This window comes from Hemicordylus capensis, chromosome 6 (genome assembly GCF_027244095.1).
Source record: "Hemicordylus capensis ecotype Gifberg chromosome 6, rHemCap1.1.pri, whole genome shotgun sequence".
Taxonomy (NCBI): domain Eukaryota; kingdom Metazoa; phylum Chordata; class Lepidosauria; order Squamata; family Cordylidae; genus Hemicordylus; species Hemicordylus capensis.
In genome coordinates, this window is record NC_069662.1 from 95,298,840 (window position 1) to 95,326,087 (window position 27,248).

At 46.7% G+C, this 27,248-nt stretch overlaps 1 long non-coding RNA gene across 2 annotated transcripts in view; it reads left to right on the forward strand.

The window, feature by feature from the left end:
- The window catches only part of LOC128328823 (uncharacterized), a 28,473-nt gene extending 4,441 nt beyond the window's left edge, over nucleotides 1-24,032 (forward strand). The window contains exons 2-4 of one of the 2 annotated variants that reach the window (XR_008309408.1): nucleotides 825-951; nucleotides 21,891-21,999; nucleotides 23,519-24,032. This is a non-coding gene — a long non-coding RNA (uncharacterized LOC128328823). Of the gene's footprint in view, nucleotides 1-819; nucleotides 952-21,890; nucleotides 22,000-23,518 lie in introns of both variants that reach the window. The other variant, XR_008309407.1, reaches the window with a different exon arrangement.
- Nucleotides 24,033-27,248: the final 3,216 nt, after the last annotated feature.

Sequence of the window (27,248 nt, forward strand, 5' to 3'; positions counted from 1 at the left end):
TATATATCAAGTAATAATTTGATTACTAATCTTACAGTCACCACCACCTAACCAGTCAGTGGCCCAGTATGGATGACATGCCGACCCTCAGTTATACTTACCTGAGGTCAGTGTTTCTCACCATCTAAATGCAGGGAAATGCCATGACCATGGTTCTGTTGCCACCTTCAAACCATAGACCGAACCCTCGGTTTGAAGTTTGGGATGTTGCTGGAACCGGAGCTATGCTGACCCCATTGTGTCACTGGAATGCAGTAACTTGGGGTTTGCGCAGAAGTTCCTCCCACAAGCACATCCCATCTCATATCATAGCCAATGATTGCTGGGCAAGTGACATGCTCAGCAGAAGTGATTCCACGTATTCCTTTTAAGTGGTCTCAAAATTATGAGCCATCAGCAACGCTGCACTAAATATGGAGATGCATTGAGAAGGCCCTTCGAGACACAGCATGATTGCTGTCTTCTCACTTCATAATGTGAATGATATCCTATTTCCCAGAAATGGCCAGCTGACAGCCCGTGGGTCAGATCTAGCCCTCAAGGCAATTTTATCTGGCCCCCGGCTACCCTATCAAATTTTAATCACGTTATGGTAAAATGTTTGGCCACTGAATCACTCAAAGAAAATAACACTATTTTCAAGTTTTGAGGTAACATTACATTGTACACTGTAATGTTTCCTCTCCTTTTATTTTGCATGTAGCATATAGTTTATATATAAATGTACATTTATTATATGCCAGTGCTTTGTAATGGTGAAGCTCTTACAATGCCAACTTTTAATTGATTTTATTAAATTTTAAAATCTTTCTTTTTAAGCATAGATACACAAGGCAGCGGTCAGGACCTCTGGAGGTTCAACTGCACACCTCAGGTGTTTCACCAACTTCTGCTTTGGAAAACATCTCCTGTTTAGAGTGCTTTTATGAAGCATCTTCTCTACAACTATAGGTATGATGCATCACTGCTATTTAGAACAGCTTTAAAAACTAAACCTGAAAAGGAAAATGTTCAAAGTAGAGTCTCAAATCAAATTAACAAGAGCTCTGTAAGACCAATTGTTTAGGGAGTGTCATCCGAGCAGATGTTTATGATGCAGTTACATCAAATGTGGTAATTTAAAGCTTTTCACCTTCTCCAGTAGACTGCAAATCTAAACTTCATATTAAGTTAACATGAGCACCCACAGTGCTTTAAAGGTATTAAAACCACGTCATTTAAGCTGCATAAAACAGAAAAATAAATGGAGAGTGCTAATACACAGTGGGGCGCTTCTCACGATCAGCAAAAATTGGGCTAGCAGAGGCTAGCCCGATTTTTGGTGACCGTAAGAACCACCAGGCTCACAGCTGAGCCCGGTGGTTCTGGAGCGGGTAACCCGCTCAAGAACCTCTGGTAAAAAGGAGAGCAAGTGCTCCAGCAAACCTGCTTTTTACAATCGTGAGTAGCCGCAATGCGCCTTTGCGCCATGCCTACTCACGAGTAGACCCCCAGCCGGGAGGCTTAAAAGCAGCCTCCAGGCTCGGGGGTCTCCCCAGTATGCCCTGCACAGTCACGCGGGGCATACTGGGGGCTTGAGGGGGCCGTCTTGGAGCCGGCCATCGTGTGGGCGGCTGATCCGGCCGCCCAGGGCTCCCTGCCCACTCTTGAGCGGGGAGAGTTGGCTTAGCCCGCTCTTCCCGCTCACCCGTAAAAACCGGGTCTCCCTGATCATGAGAGCCGGTCCAGTGTGTTGAGCTTTTGTTACTTCTGAAACAGGAAGTAGATAGAGCTGATTCCAAAGATCTGAGCGAAAGGAAAAAAACATGTCTGTAACAGTTAATTGACCGAAGTCTTCAGTGAATCTTACAACATTCAATAATATTGATTTCCATTTCACAATGAGTCAAAATGAATTTATCATGTGTTCCCCAAAAGAGCCAGTGGAAAATATTTCCACAACTCACACAATTTATTTAGATATGCCTGACCAGAGCAGCAGAGCAGCTTATGGAATTATTATTAGCTGCTCTTTTCTGATCAGATCAAATAGTCATAGGTGGCAATTGATGGAAGAATTAGATTCTTCCTCCACTCTCCATGCTTCAAAATGGTTCACTGGAACCACTGAAATTATTCATGGTAATTCTCCAGTGTGTTTGCCATTCTTTTATTGAAACCAGAACTTACTTTTAGTCTGAAGCACTAGCTGAATCATTGGTAAAGCCAGCATTTGTACTTTTTGGCTGAAACATTGGGTAGGTTCTCACAATCCATTTGCCACTGGAAGCCAGGAGGAGGAGGCACTCTTTCTCCTGTGAATCTCTGCTGCTGGAGTGATTGTGTGCTGCATAAAAAGAGTGTGAACCTTACCTTGGCAGAGTGCCGAGCCAACATTTAGCCACCATAGATCTGCCATACTTGGGTGGGGCAGGTGTGCAATGAAGCAGGCCACTAGGCAAGCAGAGGAAAAGAGCACCCACCAGGGACAGGACTAGTCTGGAGTTAAGTACAAGCCAGAAGTCAAAGCCAGGTAATCAGTCCAACAGGAATGAGCTGAGCCAGAGTCAAACAAGCAGGAGGTTGGGAGCCCAGGAATCAGTCCACAGGGACGACCCAAGCCAGAGTCAAACACAAGCAGGAGGCCACTAGCCAGGGAATCAGTTAATAGTGATGAGCCAAGCCAGAAACAAACATGGTCAGAAGCCAGGGAATAAAACAGCAAGAACCAGGAATCAAAGCACATCCATAAATGAAGATGCTTCAGCAAGAAGCAGAGTCAAACTCAGGCCTTAAGTGACAGCCAGAGGGGCAGCCCTCCCCAAGCCTGGTCTTAAAGGACCTGTCTCTTCATTTCCAGGTGCTGGATCTGGTGGGGCTGGGTAGCTGCTGGCGGAAGTTGTGGTGCTTCTGCCTCATTGTCCGAGCCCAAGGACAAGGGTTGGGGGATGTTGAGAGGGTCAGCAGGCATGAAGGACATAGGTGTTGGCGGTCGAGACCCCTCATACCCTTCCTCCTCCTCCTCCTCAGAGTCCCCTGTGTCAGACTCTGGCACATGAGATCAGGTTCAGGGCTATTGACTGGCTCTGCCCCTGAATCCTCAGAGTCAGACCCAGGTACCATGGGACCAGGCTCAGGGTTCATGATAAGATCAGTTCTAAGTTTCACAATCATAGTTAAATGTCAGTTTGGCACCAGTTTGGGGGCGGGAACAATTTCTTATGGGCTGGCTAACAAATAAAGTTTAGTTATTTTTATTATTACTACTTCTATTGTTGCTACTGTTTGTTATTCCAAGCTTCAGCTGTAGCAGCTTTGAGAAATATGAAGGCCTCCTGGTTTGGATTCCCAATCACAGCATTCCCTAGCACAGGGAGAATCTCGCCCACAATTAGGTTGCCAACTCTGACTGAAGCTAGAGATGTTTTTTCCCCATCCCCCCCACACCAATATTTTTCACAACATTTGTTTAGTACGTTTCTATACCACCCCATACAAAAATGTCCCTGGGCATAGAGAGCCATTAAAACCTCCATGATTGCTTTCAGGAGTCTCCTGAATATACATGCTGATTAGTGGAGGCTGGAGGCCAGTCCTGCGGGGTGGGCAACCTCACCTTGAGTACATCATGTGTCTCTTCATATAAATACTGTCATCATGGACTGTATTGGGAACAGGACTCCAGTCTCTTTTGGACTCTGCACCTGGGTACAGCATCCACTCTTTGGGTTAATGTCCCGGATAATGCGAGAAAACTCTCTCACTGGGAAAGCATGGGTTAAGGCTAGGGTTATGGTTCAAACAAACTTTGGCAGTTTTCTTGTGACTTTTAGACACAGAAAGTCCAGACTTTGTGGTACAGGAGGCAAGTTTGCAAACTGCAAGCCATTTTACTAGTATATCAATATAGAGATGAGATATATCTGAGTGTTTAGATATTCTCAGAATTTGTCTTAGATTGTCAGTGTCCGGCCATAGGTACAAGAAATGCCAGCTTTTAGTTCCTATTCACCCTAGTTGCTATTCATCCAACATTCTGATTAGCTGAACATTTTGAGTGTTCTGCCAACCATTTGGATAAATGTAGTGGTAGATATGATCTATAAAATGGTAAATTTAATATTTTTCCTTCATCGGTCATATAGATTATTCTAACTGTCCTCTCCCACTACTTTTCTAAGAGAGAGAAATATTTCTGGAGTGATGTGACAAATCCAAGACTGATAACTTATTCCAGCTTGTGTTGTACAGAAGGCCTTTAGCCACTTCAGATAACCTTCTTTGTTCCTCACTCCAATGAACATGACATTGGTAATAAAACTCAGGTTATATGATCCTTCTATTAAGATTTATTTCCTACACCTCACTTCAGGGAAACTTAGCTGTGTTGATGCGTCTGGTCTATGATAAGAGGCTTATGTAGCACACCTCTGTTCCCTTCTGTGTCTTGAAGAACACTCTGAGGCTTAAGCATAGTCGGTCTTAAGTAGCTCACCTGGATAGGTTCAGCCTCAGGCCATTGAGGTACCTGATTCAAGCTCTGGACTTCGTGGCAGGAGGAATATATTGAAAAAACTAGGGAGATAACAGGTGTCAAATTTAACTGTATTTCTGGTACTTCCAACCCCCATCCCTTTCCCCAACCACCACAATAATCACAGAACCATTTCATTAACGGCTACCATCAGTTCCTCATGATCTTGTCCTGCTTTATCCTGCCTTAAGGCAGGAATCTTTCTAGCACGATATGAAAACGGTATGTGTGTCTCAGCCATGATATACTGAGAGGCATTTGTGTTCTAACACTTGAGGAATATATCCAGCAAAGGAAGCATTTTATGCTTCCTGTTTCACTCAGCATTTTGCTGATGCAAAAGTGTCTCTTGGCCTGCCCTGCCAAGTTATTTTGATATCTCTCTATTCCTGAGGTCACATTCCTTTGCACCATGCTACCAAACTTGCAAGATTAGTTCAAAGCCAGTGAGTATCGTCTCTGAATTCATGGGATCAAATGTCTCTCAGACAAGAGTCCCAAGAGCAGGTGGTCCACTCATCAAATCCCTAAACCACATCAGCAGCCTTCTCCTTACGTACCAGCTCTCCCTCTCCCCCTCCCCCTCCACACATGAGCTTCCTCGATTGTGAATGAATATATCTAATCTCTTAAAAGCATACCAAAGGTACAGCTAAACTCTTTAATGCTTTCAGTTCACAGTCATGGGGGCAAGAATCTGCAGCTGTTCCAGAGAAAATGAGATGGGGTTAGCGCAAGTGGCAGACAGATCTAAAACTGATACTCTAACTCAGAAGGCCGTGACAAGCTGTCAATGAGCCAAAAGCATAATGTGCAGAGCAGGGAGACAGAGCACATGCTTTTTTAAAAAAATCATCTTTTTAAAAATGTACAAAATGTACAAAATAAGCACATTAAACAATGTTTCAAAAGGCTCATATCTATCCATTGTGTTAATGGGGCGATTCTCACGACCAACAAAAATCGGGCTAGGAGAGCCTAGCTCGATTTTTGTTGGTCATAAGAACCACTGGGCTCGCAGCCGAGCCCAGTAGTTCTTGAGCGGGTAACCCGCCCGAGAACCCCTGCTAAAAAGCAAGTTTGCGGAGCGAGCGCTCCAGCAAACCTGCTTTTTAGGCTCCTGAGTAGGCGCGGTGCAGCTTCGCACTGCGCCTACTCACGAGTAGACCCCGGCCAGGAGGCAAAAAGCCTCCTCCCAGCTTGGGGGTCTCCCCAGTATGCCCTGCGTGCTTGCACAGGGCATACTGGGGCTTGTGGGGGCCATGCGGCCCCTGCTTCCCCCACCCCCCCGCCGGCTCTGTCACAGGGCCGGCCATCAGGGCTCCCTCCCCGCAGTTTTAACAAAAGTGGGCCTCATGAATCGTGAGACCCGCCTCAATATATTTTAGAGGAAGTATTTTGAAGTAATGGAGATTTCTGTCTGATGAAATGTAAGACATGTCTATGCACATGACTTTAGCTCACTTCAACAGACTCATTGTCAAGGTCCCAATCCCAAGCAAGTACAATCAGCCTGGATTTACATCAGTATCTGGACCATTTATAGGACCAATTCCAGTGATAGCCCACACAGGTGGGGTGGAAAATGAGCTGCAGTGCAGCTTGTTCCCCCTTTTCCCACCCTGCCCCAGCTGCTTTGCTCTTCTTTGTCTCACCCCACCACAGTGCTAACCTTAGGGTTGGTCATTAGAGAGCCAGCAGAGCCCAGTGTTTAGAATGTTGGACTAAGACCTGGAAGACCTGAGTTCGAATCTGCATTCAAACATGAAACTCACTGGGTACCTCTGGGCCAGTCTTGTATCTCTCAGTCTAATCTACCTCACAGGGTTGTTGTGGGAATAAAAACAAGCATGTTTACTGCTATGAGCTCCTTGAATGAAGAGCGTGATATAAATGTCAAACAAACAAACAAACATTTGACTGGTTCCCCAACCTGAAAAATGACCAGCTCATGTGTACCTGGGATTAATGTCATAGAAGGGCAAAGTGAGGGAGAATGAGGTGACGGATTAGGGCAAAAATAGGAATGAGCCCCCACTGACAGGTCAGATGCACTAAATTATGGCTTATTCTTGTGAATGAGCCTGCTGTATCCATAAACTCCCTCCTCTCCTCATTCTTTGTGTACCCCTGTTGGTGACTGAAAGCTTCTCTTGTCACTTTCAAACTAACCACAGTTCTCTGTTACTTTCAGACTCAAGGAACTATGGATTGTTCTCTTTATTAATACACTTGGATACTTGATCATAGTTTGATTCTGATTTTTTTAAACCAACCACAGCAAGAACAACCATAAACCCTCATGTTCAGACAGAGACTTGGTTCAGAAGTAATAGCTGTGGTTATTAATCACAGTTAAAGTTGGCTGAGGTTCAATTCTTAACTCCAAATTGTGCTGCAGATGCTCACCAAATAGGGATGCTCACCAAACAGCCAGACAACTCCAGTTGCAGGAGAGGGGAGACCCTCCCTGCTGCTTGGCCTCTGATGCCAATCCCAGCCAGCTCCATGGCCAAACTGTGGGCAAAGTGTCACTGCATCACTGGAGCAGCTGTGATTGGCTACGATCTAGAAGGGGCATGTGGAACACAGTTATGCATTTTTGGAGTGCTCCATCTGCCCTTGGCAGGGAAAGGGCACTGAAAGCCCTTTAAATGCCCCACAATACCAGAACTTTTTCTGCCAGCAATGGCACTGCCCTACACCCTGAAAGTACTACATAAGCACCAATTCTCCAGTGTTTTCGGGGCTCCGGTGTGTGTGTGTGTGTGTGTGTGTGTGTAATTCCGCTTTCATTATGGGAGAGGTGGGGGAAATCCCCATGCTATAATGGGATATGCAGATGGGGAAAGGAAGAGGATGTTGGGGAGTCTTTCCCACCATAACCAGGGAAGATGTCATGAGGGGTGACCCCAGTAAAGCAGTCCATCCAACTCATACATACATGCATACATACATATAAAGGTAAAGTGTGTGTAGAGTCGGTGTTGACTCCTGGCGACCACAGAGCCCTGTGGTTGTCTTTGGTAGAATACAGGAGGGGTTTACCATTGCTTCCTCCCATGAAGTATGAGGTGATGATGCCTTTCAGCATCTTCCTATATCACTGCTGCCCAATATTGGTGTCTGAGAAACATATCAGCAGGGATTCGAACCGGCAACCTCTGGCTTTCTAGTCAAGTCATTTCCTCGCTGCGCCATTAGGTGGCTCCATACATATACACAAATTCAAAACTCCCGGGTCCTCTCCGTCTGTGCACCATATGCAGATAAGGTCTTAGTGATTAGATTGTAGCCACCCATGGTCTCAGGATGCTGTTGTTTAATTCCAGATCTGTCTGTAATAAATCTTCTTCCATCTTTGATCTCCTTTTAGATGAACAGGCAGATTTGGCTTGCATCACTGAGACCTGGTTAGATCTGGATGGGGGTGTTCCCCTCACTGAGATGTGTCCACCTGGCTTCTCTATGTTTCATCATCCCTAAGGTCACGGTCGGGGGGGACGGTGTTGTGGTGATTTTTAAAGAAGTTCTTATGTTGATCAGGGCCCCTATCCCACAGGTGACGGGGTGTGAATGTCTTTCTGTAAGTCTGGGTCGGTGTGACAAACTTGGGCTTCTCCAGGTTTATCAACCTCCTCATTGTCCATCTGCTGCCCTTTCCGAGCTCGTTGATTTGGTGTCAGGCCTGTTGATTACGACCCCTAGACTTATGGTTCTGGGGGGTTTCAATCTTCCAGCTCCTGATGTGGGTTTGATGGTTCAGGGGTTCATGAGCTCTATGGCTACCATGGGCTTGTCTCAGATCATTTCGGGCCCGACTCATGTGGGTGGACATACCTTGGACTTGGTTTATCTTTCAGGGCAATGACAGGCAGATCTGGTCATGGAAAATATTGTCATCTCTCCCCTGCCATGGTCCGATCATTTTCTGATTAATATGCAGATTGCAGCAGATCCCTGTCTTTATCGGACAGCACTACAACACGGATGTCCGCCCCAGGTGCCACATGGATCCTGTCCAATTCCAGGAGGCTCTTGGGGACATTCCTTTCAATCTGGTAGGCGTTTCTCCATTGCAGCTCGTGGAATCTTGGAACATCGAGGCCACGAGGGCATTAGATGAAATTGCCTCCAAGCGTCTTCTTATGGTTCGTGGATCCCGGCTCCCTTGGTTCTCTGAGGAGCTTAGGGAGATGAAACAGACCAAAAGATGCTTGGAACGTTGTTGGAGGAAAACTGGTGCTGAAGATGACCGAATGCGACTACTTGCCCATATTCGGGAATACTCTAGGACGATAAGAGTGGTGAAATCTCACTATTTCTCCGCTCTTATCGCATCAGCTGACTCTCATCCAGCGGCCTTATTTTGGATTACCCGCTCCCTTCTTAGGAGAGAGGAGCTGGTAGATGTTCAAACTGGCTGCTGTGATCAATTTGCTCAATTCTTTGCTGATAAAGTCACCCGCCTTCGGCTAGAGTTGGACTCTACTTCTGTAGGATCTGATCAGAGAGAGGAGATTCCACCCTGTGATGTTATATGGGACACCTTTGAGTTGGTCGAGGATATGGACACGATTCTCTCGGGTATGGGTGCGGCAACATGTTGCTTGGACCCTTGTCCCTCCTGGCTGGTTAGAACAGCTGGTGGGAATGTTGTCTTGGCTACGGGAGTTGTTTAACTCTTCGCTACATGAGGGTTTTGTACCAGCAGCCCTAAAAGAGGCGATAGTTCGCCCTCACTTGAAGAAACCCTCCCAGGACCCTGAGGTCCTTGACAACTATAGGCCAATCTCCAACCTCCCTTTTGTAGCAAAGGTGTTAGAGAGGGTTGTATGTGCCCAGCTTGAGAGGGTCTTGGAGGAAACTGGTTATCTTAATTCTTATCAGTTGGTTTTCAGGCCTCAGCATAGCACAGAGACAGCATTGCTCGCTCTGGTAGATGACCTTCTTCGGGACCTTGATGAGGGTAGTATCCCTCTCTTGGTCCTTTTAGATCTCTCAGCGGCTTTTGACACTATCGATCATGCTATCCTCCTTGACCGCCTGCATGGGCTGGGTATCGGGGGCACTGTCTTACAGTGGTTCCGTTCTTACCTTAGTGGGCGTGTCCAGTCGGTATGCATTGAGGACAGATGCTCTGACCCATAGCCACTCCTTTATGGAGTTCCCCAGGGTTCAGTTCTTGCCCCTGTCCTCTTTAACATCTATATGGAGCTGCTGGGTCAGGTCATTTCCCAGTTTGGTGTGAGATTTCATCAATACGCTGATGATACTCAGCTGTATATTGCCATCCCAGACCATTCTGGAGATGCTGTTTGTGTGCTTACTCGATGCCTGGAAGCTGTTTCGGTCTGGATAAGTCAAAATAAGCTCAGACTGAATCCCACCAAGACTAAACTACTTTTACTCAGCCCTCGTACTGGCCAACAGCTGTATGTGAACCTTGTTTTAGATGGGGTGGCGCTGCCCCCAAAGGAGCTTGTACGTGATCTGGGGGTCCTTTTGGACTTGCACCTCCTGCTTGAACAGCAGGTGAGGCTGCAGCCAGAAGTGCCTTTGCCCAGCTCCATCTGATTCGTCAATTACACCCTTACCTTGATCGGCAAGCATTAAAGACAGTGACCCATGCCCTTGTTATCTCCCGCCTAGATTATTGTAATGCCCTCTATCTAGGGTTACCTTTGAGGACGATCGGAAAGCTACAACGGGTCCAGAATGCAGCGGCTCGTTTACTTATGTGTGCCAAAAAATATGACAGGGTAACACCTCTCCTGCAGTCATTGCACTGGTTGCCTATTCGCTACCGAGTTCAATTTAAGGTCCTGGTTTTGACCTTCAAAGCCTTGCGGGGTTTGGCACCTGTCTACCTACAGATCCGCCTCTCCCACCCAGTTACATCCCATCTGGTTAGATCTGCTCAGATGGCCCTTTTGTCGGTCCCCAATTTCCGAGAGGTTCGGGGTGCTAGGACCCGTGAAAGGGCCTTCTCGGTTGCTGCCCCACTTCTCTGGAATTCCCTTCCCCTGCAGATTCGTTTAGCATCTTCCTTGTTGATTTTTAAATCTCTATTGAAGACTTTTCTTTTTCGCCAGGCTTTTACTCTGTAGTTTACCTATTTGCTTCTTTTCCTTTTTCTCTTTTGTTAGTTACCTTAGTTTTATTTAGAATGTAATTTTAATGCTGTCTTGTTTTGCATGTTTTTGTACACTGCCCAGAGTCTTCGGAGGGGGCAGTATATCAAATGTTTCTAATAAATAAATAAATAAGTGGGTGTGGGGAATCACGGGAAAGGGCATCTTCCTCTTCTCCTCCAACCCCAGGGTAGTGGGGGTGACAGCAAGTGCCACAGGTGAGGGCGCACCTGTGCACAGGGGCAGACAGCCAGTCAGGGGGCATTCTTCTGTGGCAACTTGGCCGCCATCCCCGGGATCAGGAAAGCAGTCTCTGGGATACCTCTGCCCACAGCTTTCCAACAAACAGCACTGCACAGCTCTATTTAGAGCATCCATGGCCTGATACTCGTGTGAGCAGGCATTGTCTGAGTGGTCTATTGCAGACAGAGGTTATCTTACTCCTGGACTTCGGGGCCAAAGTCCAGGGCCTGGGGACCCCCTGATCCTCTTTAGTCTGCCCTGGGTGGTGTGGTCACTGTGCCGGGCGGCCGAGTGTGATTGTGACCGACTGAGAGACAGAGCGGGGAAAGAAATATGTGGGATGGGAATATGTTAAGTTGTGTGTTGAAATGTTTCTGCTAATACATATTTGCATAAATATATCTGTTTTATATTCTTACATTCTTGTGAGTTCAGTTGCTGTTTGTGCCCTCAAGAACCCTCGTGTTTAAAATACTGTGGACCGGGTCTCACGATCAGTGAGACCCGGTTTGTGGCGGTGAGCAGGGAGAGCGGGCTAAGCGAGCACGGAGGGATTGGCCGCCCACATGATTGCCGGCTCCATGACAGAGCCGGTGGGTGCTGGGGAGCTTGGGGGCCGCTTGGCCCCCGGAAGCCCCAGTATGCCCTGCGCAAGTGCACAGGGCATACTGGGGTGACCCCCAGAGCTGGGAGGCGGCTTTTCGCCTCCCCTCCGGGGGTCTACTCACGAATACCATGGCGCGGAGCTGTGCCACAGCTACACACGACCAGATAGCCCTGGTTTGTGGAGTACTTGCTCCGCAAACCCAGGCTAAGAGAAGGGCTACAGGAGCGGGTTACCCGCTCAAGAACCACCAGGCTCGCAGATGAGCCCGGTGGTTCTCATGATCAGGAAAAATTGGGCTAGGCTTTCCTAGCCCAATTTTTCCCGATTGTGAGAATAGTCCCTGTGTGTGTCACTGTGTGTGCGTGTGTGTGTGTGTGTGTGCGCGTGTGTGTGTGTAGGTGGGTGATGCTTGACTTGCAGCGGGGGGGAGGGGCTCCAAAGGCCTTTAGATCCAGGCCCTGTATAGGCCCTGATTCTGCTCATGAATATTCCTGGGCTGGAAGTGGCCTGGAAGTGGCTGGTCCCCACTTCCCCACTTTTTGGGGGGTAAAAAAAAAGAACAGATCTCCTTGAAAACTCCCCACCCTCTTCCCCTGTGCACACATTTGTTGCCCCAAAGGCCATCTAGATGCTCCCTTTGTGCTTGCTCAGGTGCATGTGCAGAGGGGAGGGGGGGAAGCACCAGGACGGACCTTTAAACTGATTCAAAATTCCTGGGTTACAGTCTACCATCGCACCGTATGCATATCTCCTGATGCAAGAATTCATGAGAGAGGGGAGCCCCCATTCTTCAGCCATCCCCGGATGGCAGAGTGGCCATTCCAGGCTGATAGCAAGAGTTTGTGTGTACACATGGGCAGGCAGGCTGGCAGGGGCATGGTTTCGCAGCAGCTTGTCTGTAGTCCCCAAGATGAGGAAAGCAATCTCTGAGGTACCATTCCTCGTGGCTGCCATCCAGAAAACGTCCTTGCTCTATTTAGAGCACCCATGGCCTGACACTCCTGTGAGGGAGGTGTTAGTGGGAGAAGGGGATGTTTTGCTGTTTGGCATCGTATCAGATTTGTCCGGGCAATTCTTTCCCCTCCCCTCTAATGGTCCTTTATATGAGTTGTTTCAGGGTGTCCCCATGGCCCTTTACTCTCATGCCTGGCCAGTGAGCCCTGGATTGGGTGGCTGTATCCTGTGTGAGGATCTCCAAAAAGATCTCTCCAAACTGAGGGACTGGGTGACAAAATGGCAAATGTGGTTCAGTGTAAGCAAGTGTAAAGTGATGCACATTGGGGCAAAAAACACCAACTTCACATATACGCTGATGGGATCTGAACTGTCGGTGACTGACCAGGAGAGAGATCTTGGGTCATGGTGGACAGCTCATTGAAAGTGTCATCTCAGTGTGCGGCAGCTGTGGAAAAAGCTAATTCCATGCTAGGAATCATTAGCAGGGGGATTGGAAAAAAAAATCTGCTAATATTATTATGCCCTTATACCAATCTATGGTGCGGGCACATCTGGAGTACTGCGTACAGCTTTGGTCACCGTATCTTAAGAAGGATATTGTAGAACTGGAAAAGGTGTAGAAGAGGGCAACAAAAATGACCAGGGGCCTGGAGCACCTTCCTTATGAGGTTAGGCTACAGCATCTGGGGCTCTTTACCTTGGAAAAGAGGTGACCAGGCTCGGACTGGCCCACAGGGCCACAGGGCATATTCTTGGTGCACCCCACCCGTGGGGTGCCACTGCAGCACTCAGCAGCAGTGAATACTCCCACCCTTAAGTACCCATTCTGCTTATTACCCGGTGCCCTCCCCACATACATTCTACCGCCCTCTCAGTGCCCCCTGGAGGTGACTAAGGGGAGAAATGATTGAAATGTATAAAATTATGCATGGAGTGGAGAGGGTAGACAGAGAAAAAAGTTTCTCCCTTTCTCACAACACTAGAACCAGGGGTCACCCCACAAAACTGAAGGTTGGGAAATTTAGGACCAACAAGCGGAAGTACTTTTTCACACAATGCATAATTAATCTATGGAATTTCTTGCCATGGGATGTGGTGATGGCTACCAGCTTGGATGTTTTTAAAAGTAGTTTAGACAGATTCATGGAAGACAGGTCTATCAAGGGCTATTAGTCTGATGGCTGTGGGCCATCTCCAGCCTCAGAGGCACGATGCCTCTCAATATCAGTTGCAGGGGAACAACAGCAGGAGAGAGGGTATGCCCTGTGGGCTTCACTGTGTGAAACAGTATGCTGGACTCAATGGGCCTTGGGCCTGATCCAGCAGGGCTGTTCTTATATTATTATGTTATCCTTCAAGAAGGATTTCAGTTTACCTAAGACTGATCCTCATGACTGGCCTTGATCATGAGTAAGCCTGGGGAGCAAGAACCCCCCAAAGGGGAAAGGGCTGGACCCCTTCCCCAACCTTTTAGTTAGAAAGATAGAACTGGGCAGTTCCAGAATCCCTGCTTGTGGCAGTCCCTCAAACCCAGACAGGAGCCCACAAGCACACACCCAGATATTTGCTCCCCAGCCAAAGAGGGGATACCCTGCTCATGCAGTCTATCTCTGCCATGAGGGAGCCCTTTGCCAGGGCATACTAACTTGTGTGGATGGTGAAGACACATGGGTTGAGTATGGCCCTTTAAAACCATTCAGAGTTCCCAGGCTTGGTCCAGCATGGCATTGTTTGCAGATCACCCAGCGCGGGAAGTCCTGGGAAAGGAGAGCCCCGGTTCCAGCTGCCCTGGGACACTGTGCTTGCCCTTTGGGGCAGCAGGCAGGGGCGCACCCCCCCCCCATGGATGTGCGTGCTGGCAAGGTGCAGGGTTTGACAGTAGCCTGGCAGCAGTTGCTGAGACTGGGACAGCACTCACCCAAGTACCCGTCCTTGTGGCCTTCCTGCATGGAGCATCCTGGCTTGGTATCGAGTTCCCTTACGCTGCCATTCTCATGAGAGAGCAGTCCATGGGATAATGGGCTGATGTGCCAGCATGCATAGATAATACTACGTAGTTCTTCTCATGTGTAAACCTAGGGATCGATAACTCTCAAGGGGAAGGGGATGTGCCCCCCTTCCCCAACCTAAATGTGAAAAAATAGAATGTTGCTGCTCCCGGTTCCCTGCTTGGGTCTGCCTTTTATACCTGACCCCGGGTCCCTCTCCCCTCCCCTCCCCTCCCCAGCCATTTGCTTCCCTCCTGGAGCTGTGATGGGGTGCCCTGCTTGTGTGTCCACCTGCAGTGTTTGTGTTTGTGAACATACGTCACTGTTGTTCCCTTCTCAGGGAGCAAAGCACTCAGTGCCCGTCCTGTCATCCCGTGCCCTTTCCCTACCACTTGCCAGGTGGGGGAGCAAGGGACAGAGTGGGAAGAGGGAATGTCCCCAAGTTACAGTGAAGCTTGACAGGCTGACAAGTCCAGGATAGGGTGTGGCATCATCCCTGTAGCCTAGCAACTCCGTAGCTGCATAGCTGACAGGAGGGGTGGGGCTGATTTTCCAAGAGGCTGCCAGCGAGAAGAGCTGAAAGCATGGAGCAGCCATGTTCTCGGACGGGTCTGTGCCGCCGCCTCTATGATTGCAGTTTGAAAATCAGGTGTGAAACTGTGGTTATAGCTGCACCAGCAGTCGGATGTAATTATTTGGTGGCAACCCCTCAATTGTCAGCAGCGAAACTTAGAGATAACTGAAAGTTCAAACTGGAGTTTGGTGAGGCAAATTGGAGGTGGTTTTCAGCCCATAATCGCAGTTTCGTGCATTTGGGCGTAATAGAGTTACAACCTCGGCCACGATTAACTGCGGTCAGCCGTTACATCTGAATGTGGCCACAATGAGAAACTGTGGGAAACCCAAAAGTGAAAGGGAAAGCTACCAGTCTCTTCCTCTGGTGTGAAAAAAAGACATATCCTTTTACAGGATCATAGACAACAATCTTAACTGGGTTGTTAAAATTTTTAACTCCTAAGGCTTGAAAGTATGTGAGGAGTAGCTGCTGAAATCTCAGATGCAAGAGAGGTATTTGAAATACCAGGCATTTGGGAGGAGACTTGAGGGCCCAGGACAATTCCTTGTGAGTAAAATGAGAATTAATTATGCAAAATACAAACATGATATCATTTCGGAGAAAACTGCATAAGAACATAAGAACAACCCTGCTGGATCAGGCCCAAGGCCTATCTAATCCAGCATCCTGTTTCACACAGTGCCCACCAGATGCCTCCAAGAAGCCCAGAGGCAGGGGGTGAGGGCTTGCCATCTCTCCTGCTGTTGCTCCCCTGCAACTGGTATTTAGAGGCATCTTGGCTCTTAAGCTGGAGGTGGCCTATAGCCACCACACTACTAGCCAAGCCATCCAAGCTAGTGGCCATCACGACATCCTGTGGCAGAGAATTCCATAGATTAATTATGTACCTTGTGAAAAAAGTACTTCCTTTTGTTGGTCCTAAATTTCCTAGCGTTCAATTTCATGGGATAACCCCTGGTTCTAGTGTTGTGAGAGCAAAAAATTTCTCTCTGTCCATTCTTCCTGCTCCATGCATAATTTTATATACCTCTATCATCTCTCCCCTTACGCCTCTTTTTCAAACCCAGATGCTATATCCTTGCCTCATAAGGATGGTCCAGTCTCCTAATCATCTTGCTTGCCCTCTTCTACACCTTTTCCAGTTCTACAATGTCCATAATCTATATAAGGTGCAGATTTCAGATTTCTTGGCACAGCATTTAGATTGCTTGGGTGCAGAGGTGTGTGTGTATGTGTGTGTGTGTGTGTTTAGTGCCAAATACACAGAGGTTTGTATATACTGTAGTCAAACCTTGTAATTTTCATTTCTAAAAATAAAAGTATCTATCTGATTGGGGACGGTGGACAGTTGAGAGAATGCTCATCAGCCCAAGAACCAGTTTTTCAGTGGCAGGGCACATCTGAAGTAACAACAGAGACTTCTGTGCATGTGCAGAGTGCCTTTTTCTCCCTACTAAGAAACTACAGCAGAAACATTCAAGCACCATTCAACAGCGTCCAGATTTCAGATAATGTCTTCCAGTTATGATTGAACCTAACCAGTGCAACTCATCCTATATAATAAAAGGCTAAGTGAGTGGCCGTGGCTTTGGAACGTTGGGGATCTGCGTCCCTGCCTCCCTGGGCTGTTCTGGGCCTGCGCGAAGCGCAGGCCCAGAAGAGCCCAAGGGACACAGGACTGCAGACACCAGTGTCCCACAGCCACGGGCAGCCATTAGCCGGTGTGTGGCGGCGGGGGAAAGTGGCCGAGGCGGCGGCAGAGCCGCCGCCTCGGCCATGAGCTGCGGCACGGCGAGAGGAGGCCGAGGCAACCAGAAGCGGCTGCCCTGAAAAAGGCGAGGGCAATGGCGGCGGGGGAAGACCGAGATGGGGGACAGGGAAGCTGGGCGAGGTGGCGGCGAAGCTGCCAACGAGGCCCCCGCCTGCTCACAGCCGTCGCCCCCGCCTGCTCACCCGCCCTCCCAGCTGCCCAAAATCACCTTCCCCGCTCCCCCCCCAAAAAGATTAAGGGCCAAAATGGCCCATGAGAAGGTCGCCGCCCCCGCCTATCGCCCTCCCGCCCACCCAGCTGCCGAAGACCACCTTACCCGCTCCAGCCCGAGGGAAAAGAGAGGAGCTCACGAGCAGAACTCCTCTCTGTGCTAAGTCACTGCTCAAACTGCCGCTATGGACGCAAAGGACGCCTATTGCGTCCATTGCGACAGTATGGGCAGCAGCTTAACACAGAGAGTAGCTCTGTTCCCGAGTTCCTCTCTTCTCCTTCGGGCTGGAGTGGGTAAGGTGGGCTCCAGCAGCTGGGTGCGCGGGAGGGCGATAGGCGGGGGCGGCCACCTTCTCATGGGCCATTTTGGCCGTTATTCATCCACCCCCCCCCAAAAAAAGTATAAGCAAAATAAGGAAGAACAAAAACAGAGACAACAACAACAACAACAAAAACAAAAACAAAAAGAGAGAGGGGACAAGGGGGAAAAAAAGAGACAGAAAGAGAGAGAGAGAGACAGAAAAGACGGGATAGAAAGCTAGCGCCCGTTATCATAACGGGCTTAAAAATACTAGTGTACAATAATCATACAATAACCATAATATTTTTTTGGGAACCTTTGACCTTCGATTTGGGTAGAGCATCAATGCATAATTACATAGGAGATCATTTGAATAATTTTACTTGACTGATGAATTGTTGCTAGTCTTCAAATATATTATAGTTGCCTGTACCTTATAGCAGAACTATGCCATTTCCTGTAGATATTGGACTAATTATAGCAAGTTTCTATTATCTTGATCAAGAACCAAAGTGTGCACTGCTTTCTCTTAATTTCATGCAAACATGCGCTCTTACACACACACACACACACACACACACGGTATTGTTGTTGCAGTCTATAACCAATATGTACAAGTGATTTGTGAATCTCACATTGATTAAAGCTGTACATGCTGATGTTTGCCAGTGTATAGCAAAGTTATAACAATGTATCATCTTTAGAGTAGTACTTATAAAATCCATGGTGTTTTTGGAGTTTTGAGAACTTTATAAAAGTGGCTACAGGATTACAGTATAAATTACTAACATAAGCATCATCCAACGATAGTATGACATTAGCACATATTTCTGGAGTTTGGTTTTTGTTCTTCAATTGCAATCTTGAAAATATATTATTCTACTACTCTTGCTTCCCCGCCATAAAACACTCTTTTCTCTCACGCCTCATCTGTACCTAAGGAAGGAAATGTAACATAACAGCAGACACTTGCTTCAGTGTTTGCTATCAGCATTATTAATGATGTCCCATCAATAAAGTCAATATTAGTTTTGCAATTGTAGGGTATGTAACTTGAAGTCAGAGCCTGCTCCCTCTGCTGGCTGCTCTCTGCATGCATAACAGTAAAAATAAAAATAAAAAATTACATCATATGTCTGCAATATTTCAGAGACAGTTTTGAGAAAAAGCAAAAAGAAAATGAAAGCCATTCACTACAGACTATGTTCAGGTGCCCTGCTCCTTGTCTGCCAAACCATGGCTCAGTTCCTCCCCAATTTCGCCCTCCATGTGATTTCCCTTTCCTGATTAATAACTACACTAGCTTAGTATGACGTCTGAGCCTATGTCAGTCACCATAGTTACTACTAGCCACAGCTTGCTCCTAACCCAGAGAGCAGAATCAACCCAGAGACTGCTAACCAGGAAGTGGAGCAGGAAGGAGAACCTCAACTGCAACATAACTGAACTCTGCATAAAGACTAGGCTGAACCACCCTGGGCAAATGACCGCCCTCATCTCCTGGGGAAAAGCTCGCTGGCCCTAAAAGCCCCAAAGAATGCTACAACAGTGGCTGTCCCAAACAGCACCGCCTCATAGGGAGACAGGTAGATGCTGTCAAACTGCCCCATAGCACAGTACCTGTCATTCTTGAGTTTGACTTGTGGGCCTTCATGGAAAGTGGCAAGTAAAGTGCTTGAAAACAGAAGAGCTGGATCAAGCCAGGAATTCAAGTTGGAGAGTTGTTTTACTTTCCTTCTTCCTAAAGCAGATTGGATCCATTGAATAATGGGCTTTTTGAAGACGAGGGCGGAGTGGGAAAGACATATGTGAGAACTGTTGAGTTAAATGTTTCTGTTAATGAATATTTGCATAAATATCACTTGTTTTACTTTTAGTGCACTCTTGAAAATTCCATTGCTGTTTGGGCCCTTTAGGACCCACATGTTACAGTAGCACTGTGGCTTGTATCAGACAGAAAAGCTTTGGGTACATGTGTCAAGTAACTGGGAATCTGCACCTATTGAATTTCTTTCCTGGACACACTCCTCACCACTTTTCTGGAGAGGAAGAGGGAGAGACTTTGCCTCTGTTATTTTCTAATGCCCTCTTCTATGTGTCTGTAGTTAGTGGGGCAGACAGTCCAGCAAGAAAAAATATTTAATTGCTACTTTGACATGTGAGCAATTCAGACTAGGAACTTTAGTATGGGGACTCAGGTTGCACTCAGGAAAAAACAAGTTGTGAGTTGCACAAGTTCTGTGATGCAATATAAATATGATACAGCATATCAAAGAAGCATGTCCAAACCAGAAGCAGATACATAACATGGCACCTGGTGTAGGAACAGATCAGACAGTTCCTTTAAAAAGGAAACTAGAAGCCAGACTGAGGGCAACTGAGCTAATCAGTTCAGAATGTGGCAGAAATGTTTCAAGTTCCAAGCAATGTTTCACAGAGACCTTGGCAAAAGGTCCTAAACAGGGACATAGAAAGCAACTGATGAGCTACCACTCCCCACTGCATGGAAGTCCCTTATGCTGACATAAGAAAAAAACTCCCCTGGCCCTGCAGGACCATCGTGGAAGCTGCTGTGGGGCTAGTGATGGCTAAGAGTCATGTTGGGCCCCTCGTTCCCCATTTTCTTGTTCTGCATTGGCAGGCAAGGGAATGCAAAGACAGGGCACGTGGCCAGGAGGATAGTTGCAGCTTGGCAATCCTTCCTTCCTCTCTTCTGTTTAGGCTGAGGGCCAAGAAATCCTGGAGTGGGGTGAAAAGTGTGGTGTTTTTGCTTAATCCATTCCTTGATCCAGGCCAGCTTTTGAATGGGGCTTTAGTTACTTGTATTCCAGTCTTAGAGTAGAGGTGGTGCTAACAAACAGCCAGCAGCAAGAGCATGGAAAAGCAGGCTGTTCTTGCCTCTCTGTAATAGGCTGGGACATGCCACCACGCGTCACACCACACTCAGGAGTCCCAATACTGCATTGCACAAGTGCACGGTGCATCACTGGGATACCCCCCTCTTGAGTGTGCCAGTGCGCAAGCATCCATGGCAGACACACAATTAAAAAATGAAGTTAAGGTAGCGCTTACATCCTTAACCTCATTTTAGCAGGAGGCTACTTAGGCGGGTTTGCCGCCATGTAGCCACCGAGATCGGGCACGATCCCGGTGGTTCACACAAGTGTGCAAAACTGGACTAGGCTCTCTTAGCTCGGTTTAGCATGCTTGTACGAATAGCCTCATAATCTGTTTCATTAAACTATTAATATTTCCTGGTTCAACTCCACCACCTTGTCTTTGCATACCACAGAAAGGTCACTGGAGGAGTGATAGACGAAGCTGCTGCACCTGTTGAATTTTCCCTTGACATTTATTATAGAGTTCGACATTTTGGAGAATCACTGTTTCTGAAGAATTCTAGATTGTCCCCTATGATGTTGCATTACAGTACTCAAATATAAAATCCAGTCTAGGTTTTCTGAGTCTTCAAGCATCTGGATATGAAACATTAAAACGTATCATTGGTATGAAGGTTATTCTAGAGTAGGAGTTCCCAGTCATCAGTACTCAAGATGTAGCTAAACTACAATAGCTATCATCCACAGGTACAATTTATTGTGGCCTAGGATGATGGGAGATGTATTTGAGCAACATCTAGAGTACCACTGGTCAGGAACCCCTGTTTTAGAGGAAAATGTTAGCACTAATCAAGTACCATAAATTTATGGCTGTTATCTTGCGATGATCACTATTTCCTCTCCTTTCCAATGTTTGCACAAAAAAGAGGGTCTGAAATAAATAAATAAATAAATAAATAAATAAATAAATAAATAAATAACATATCACAAGTTTATAGATGATATTTTTAATGCTTTCTGGCATGTACAGTAGAAATGTGGTTTGTAAGTATGTGTATTATACAAAATAACTTTTTAAAAGGTTCTGCTTTAAAGATCCTGCCAACAGCAGTTGTTAATGGCTGTTAACAGGTGTTGTTTCTCATCTTGCTAGAGACACTGCAAGTCACACAAGGTTTTCACCAAAAGGAGGAGGTGGGGGAAACATCAAACACATTTCCTTATTTTCTCACACACCTATCACTTGGCAATGGGGCAATTAAAAGTTCCTTGCAGACAGTAGATTAAATGTAATATGCATGAAATATTGAGTCTTACAAATGGTTCTTACGACCAGGAAAAGCTTCTTAAATGATATCTAGGACCCAGTTTTGCACAGTAAAATTTGCATCCATTCATTCATTCAGACCAAAATTGATCTTTTCATTTTTTGACACTAGGATATGGACAAAATAATTGCCTTCCTGTATCGGATGGTTTCCAGAGTTGCTTCTGGACAATTAAAAGCAGGGCATTAAGGCAATAGCTTCCCTGCAGATTTGGTGATATGCTGCTTTTGAACATGGAAGCTGTTCAGCTGTCCTTCCTAATAATATTACCACGGATATCTTTACTGGCTACCTATCTGATTCTGGGCACAATTCAAAATGGTGGTTTTGACCTACAACTTTAAGTTGTTTGGGACCAGGGTATCTGTAAGCCTGCCTAATCCTATATGAAGCTGCCTGATTTTTATGTTCTTCACCAAAGGCTATGTTCTGTGAGCATCTACCTTCTAAGGTGAGGAGAGATGGCTACCAGGAGCATGGCTTTCTTTGTTGGATAATCTATTCACCAAGCACCATGGTTTTATTTGTAGGTAAGTTGTTGTTTTTTATAACAGTGGTTTATTTTTGTATTGTATTGTTTCTAAATCTATTGTGAGCTGTGTTGAGAACTGCTGATTAGTAGAAATATTCTAATTAGAAAAAAACCAAATAACTGTTGATAGGTTTACCCACCATGATTTATAATACCTGTATTTCTTGGACCCAGACTAAAGATTTACTTACTTACTAAATTTTTATGCCTCCTAAGCCAAAAGGTTCCAGGCAGTTCACATGAATAAAGAGGCAAGACACAAGGGTTGTGTTGAAACAAGGGCAGAACTTTATTAAGTAACCAAGATCTGCTACAGGCTGATCCCCAATGTCCAACCCCAGTGCAGGGTGGAGTCATCAGAGGTCACACCTCTGCATGACTCAGCCCACTGGAGCAAGGTCTACTTTACCTCAGCTCTGAGCCTGAAAGCAATTGTCACGATTGCCTCACCTCCTCCTTGCCACAAGTCCCTGGATATGTACATGGAGGACTGCCCAACTCAGCATCCCCAAAGCTAAGGGGTTCTGAGTGGGTGAGGCAGCCATGACTTAAGGGGTTCTATTCCCCTCAAGGCAAGAGCTCTGAAAGGCAAGTTTAGGGAAGCCCCTTTCATTGTCCAAGAAAGAGTGGAATTCCATATGTACTGAATCCCTGAAGCCACCTTTTCCCTCCCATTTCCTTCTTCAAGATCAACATTTTCAGCACATCAGAACAAGGCAAACCTTGCCTGCACCTCCAGTGCCATCTAACCGTCCCCTACTTCCCCCACTACTCATAGTCAAGTCTTTCTCTGTTCATCCCTGTCTTGTTGAAGGCAGAGTCTTTAAGCCTAGTCAATGTTCTGGAGAGCATCTAGTGACATGCTGAATAAACAGTAGGTGACTGGAAATGGATCAGCAGGCTTGATTTCCCTACTGCATATACAGATTGAGACCCATATGTCTATGTATGTATCAATGAGAGAGAAAGAGCCAATGGCCAAGATCCAAATACTACACACTCGTGTACAAGGAGGCTTTTCAACTCTCCACAATCCAGCAGCACCCCCTTAAAATTCCTTCAAAATTCCCTTCCTTTGGTGCTGCACCCCATGAGGCACAAAGGGGTTCTATCATCTTCTATATATCATCCCCTCCACCAAGGATGTATGGAAGCCTTTTCCACTTGTACATGAGGAGGTCGGGGATCCCAGCCACCGTTGCCAGTGTAAGTTGATGTAAGCCAGTGTTTTTGTTTCTTGTTTTCCCATTCCTGTCAGGGCTCCATAATATTTCCCATAGAAAAGTTCATTGATCTTTGAGGCTTTTCTCTGCTTACAATACTCCATCAAACAGTTCCTTTTGAAAGTTCAGCCTCAACGCTGCATTATAGTTTTGAAAAGCAACAGTTAGAATTATGTACCCCAAAAATGATATTTTTGATTTCCCCATTTTTCTCAGAAGCTAATTTCAGTCTTCCAAAGTCATGTTCAGAAGGGTTTGTGTTTATAAACAGAATGATGAATGCTTTAATTTCAGGGCTTGCCAGCAGAGGTTGCTGAAGACAATGTACTGCACTTAAAGCAAATGGAGTTCAGGATACAAGCAAGCAATGGCCTGTGTTCTTCCTTTCTCTGCATACTTTGTTCTCCTTTCTTCTGCTTACCAGAGCAAGAAACATGGACCAGAATATTCTTGCAGACGAAGAAAGTGTGTGTGTGTGTGTGTGTGTGTGTGTGTGTGTGTGTGTGTGTTGGGGTGTGTGTGATATTTGTATGAGTTATTGACTGTTATTCATAGCCCACTCTATCCCTTTAACAGAACTTCATTGCCTTCCACTCCACTGGTTATATATCAACAGAAGCTAAACACATGCAGAAGCTCAGCAAGGGTCACGAGTTTGCCAAATTATGCAAGAGGCAAAGCAGCTATATAAATGTTTCTGTAATTTGTATTTGAAAATGCACAGCTTACTTTAAAGTGCATTTTTAAAAAGCCATTTTGCTGAAATTCAGAGTATTGTGATCATAGTAAATCTAATATGTAAAATGGAGCATTTGAGTGTACATGTTAAATAATTAATTCCAGATTACGAGTTCTCTGATTTGCATTCCCAGAAGACGGGTTGTGTTGTACACAGAGCCAGCTTCCCGCAGAGTCAAAGGCTTATGCATGCTGCATCGATCTATTGACATGTGCTTGCTCAATGAAGTAGACATCTTGGAAGAAGTCAATAGCTGCTTGTTATTTCTACATTTAGCCTTTCTGTGACCTACTCTATATACATGCAAAACATCCAATCAGTAACAAACTGAAAAGAGGTTTGTTGGTGATATTTGTTATGACCAGATGTCCCACCATTTAAACACACACACACACACACACACACACACACACACTTTGAGTTCCCAACTTGCTGGTAAAACTATAAGATTGCATAAATGACATTTTATACATATATAATCGTTTTTATAAATAAGTAAAATTTCTTGAGAATGCTGAAGAACCTTGGAATGTGCAATTCCCTGCAAAATTCAGCTTCCTAAGGATCTTGGTTTTCCTTTTCTAAAATAAGGTGACAAAGTTCTAGCTCCTTTTGGTTCTGAAAATATGCTGGCAAGTGTGTGAGCAATGCCTGGTGAAGTCTGAGAAGCAGTTGAACAATATTTCCAGTGGTCAGCATTCAAGGCTCCACTGCCCTGTATAACTCTGCCCTATCCTTTTAGGCATGACAGAAGGGGACAAGGAAGGATGGCAATTCCCCAGACATGTAGCTCACCCCTCTGCTGTCCACCATTGTTGGACCCCTGTGGTAACTTGAAAGAAAGGCACTTTTAACATACTCAAAGTGTGGTTTTGAATAAAGAGCAGTTCCTTCTCTGTTCACTTCCATGTTTGAACTTCAAGAAAGCCTCAAAAGCACACCAAGAAGCAGAGCTCTCTTTTTTGACAATTGCAAAACTGAAACGAAATACACAAAAATGGAAGATAACTATGTTGATCAATTAGGTGGGGGGAGGTAGGGGTCTGTATTGTGGCAGCAAGCATGGATTGTCCCCTTTGCTAAGCAGGGTCCACGCTGGTAGCATTTGAATGGGAGACTACACGTGAGCACTGTAAGGTACTCCCTAGGGGATGGGGCTGTTCTGGGAAGAGCACCTGCATGCTTGCATGCAGAAGGTTCCAGGTTCCCTCCCTGGAATCTCCAAGATAGGGCTGAGAGAGACTTCTGCCTGCAACCTTGGAGAAGCTGTTGCCAGTCTGTGTAGACAATACTGAGTTAGATGGACCAATGGTCTGACTTGGCATATGGTAGCTATCTGTGTTGCTATGTTCCTAATACTCTTATTTGGACCAACAAAATGTTACAAAATAGTGAGCAAAGAGAACTTGGGAAAACTCAAAGTCTTGCTCACTACTTTGAGACGTTTTAGGAATTCCTAATAAAGGCATTGCCCTATTTTGGCTTTTGAAACTAAATAGCTCATTTTGTGTAAGCTATACTGCAGATATAGTAAGTTTCGACAGAAATTTGCTTCCAGAGCCATAGAACTAGGGCTGACTTAATGCTTTTTGCCAATGTAGGCAAGGTGGAAGGCACTCAGTGCCCAAGGTTACTGAGAAGATCCTTTAGTGACCCTGCAAAGGATTCTGGGGTGCACTCTCAATTCACCAGAGGAGCCAGCCATGCAGGAAGCAGCATGAATAATGTCCCATATGAATTGCGGATGCAAGCTAGAACTTATTGGCTTATATACTGTGGAAGCTGCCATATACCCAGCGGTGCTCTTTTGACCAGTCTTCTGGGATGCAGTCTGGTCCTCAGCACTGGGAGGGGACCACCAAATGTCCTGGGGGGACTCTGCAGCCCCCTGCCACCCCTGCTGTGCTGATCTCTTTTTTGTGTGCCATGTGTGTGAGCGGGAGGTGGGGGTTGAGAGCCTCAGCTGAGCAGGCCTCTGTGGTGCTGGTGGCTAAGCCAATGGTCTGGACCTGGGCCTGGCTGGAGGCCTGAGCAGGTGAGCTGCTTCTGCGTGCCTCTGCAGTGTGAGTCGCGAGCATCATAAGCCTGTGTGATATCAGGCCAGACCCAGGTCAGGACCATTGGCTTAGCCACTGCTACCACAGAGGCCCACTCGATTGAGGCTTTCAGCCCCCACCCCCCATAGCACACAAAAATGAGATCAGCATGGTGGGGGCAGTGGAGGGCTGCAGGGAGGGCCGCCCCAGGATATTTGGAGCCCCCCTGGAACAGGAGAGTGGCAGGAACGTAATGTGAAGTGCAGGTCAGTAGATAGGTGACTTTAATTTAAAAAATATATATATTCCAACTTTCCCTATAGCAGGCGGGGGGGGGGGCTCGAGGGGTGGTGGAGGAGGGGACCCTCCAAAACCCTTTAGGTCTGGGCGCCTAGATGCACCACTGTATATACCAAGTCAGAGCATAGGCCCATCTAGCTCTGTATTGTCTATGCGGACTGGCAGTGGCTTCTCCAGGATTGCAGGCAGGAGTCTCTCTCAGCCTTATCTGGGAGATGCCAGGGAGGGAACTTGGGACATTCTGCATGCAAGCAGGCAGATGCTCTTCCCTGAGCGGCCCCGTCCTTTAGGAATGTGCACGGAACTGGCAGGGGGTGGCTTGAGGGTGGAGGGGGGATACCTTTAAGGGCAGGGGAGGGTGCTTTTACCCCTCCCGCCATGTTTCTCCCACCAGTGCTGCACTTTAAAAGGGTCTGGTGGGGCAGCAGCGTACCTTCATGCTGCCCCATTGCCTCATCAGACCGGAAGTGACCGGAAGTACCCGGCACATGTGTGCACATTGGACGCATGTGCGCACCCAACATACACGTGGATGAATGCAATGTGCATGCTCACATGCCCTGACATGCGCTCCGGGTACTTCCAGTCACTTCTGGTCTGACGAGGCAATGGGGCAGCCAGACCCTTTTAAAGTGCAGCACCAGTGGGGGAAACGCATCGGGAGCAGTAAGAGCACCCTCCCCCACCCTTAAAGGTACCTCCCCACCTTCGAACCGGCCAAACCACTGGTCTTTCGAACTTGTTCGGAGGCCCATAAAAGGGCCTCCAAACAGGTTCGTGCACATCCCTACCATCCCTAACGGGAATATCTTACAGTGCTCACATATATAATCCCATTCAAATACAAAGTGGGGCAGACCCTGCTTAGCAAAGGGGAGAATTCATGCTTGCTGCCACAAGACCAGCTCTCCTCCTGTGCAAGGGGGTGTGGGTAGCTTGAGCGTCACCC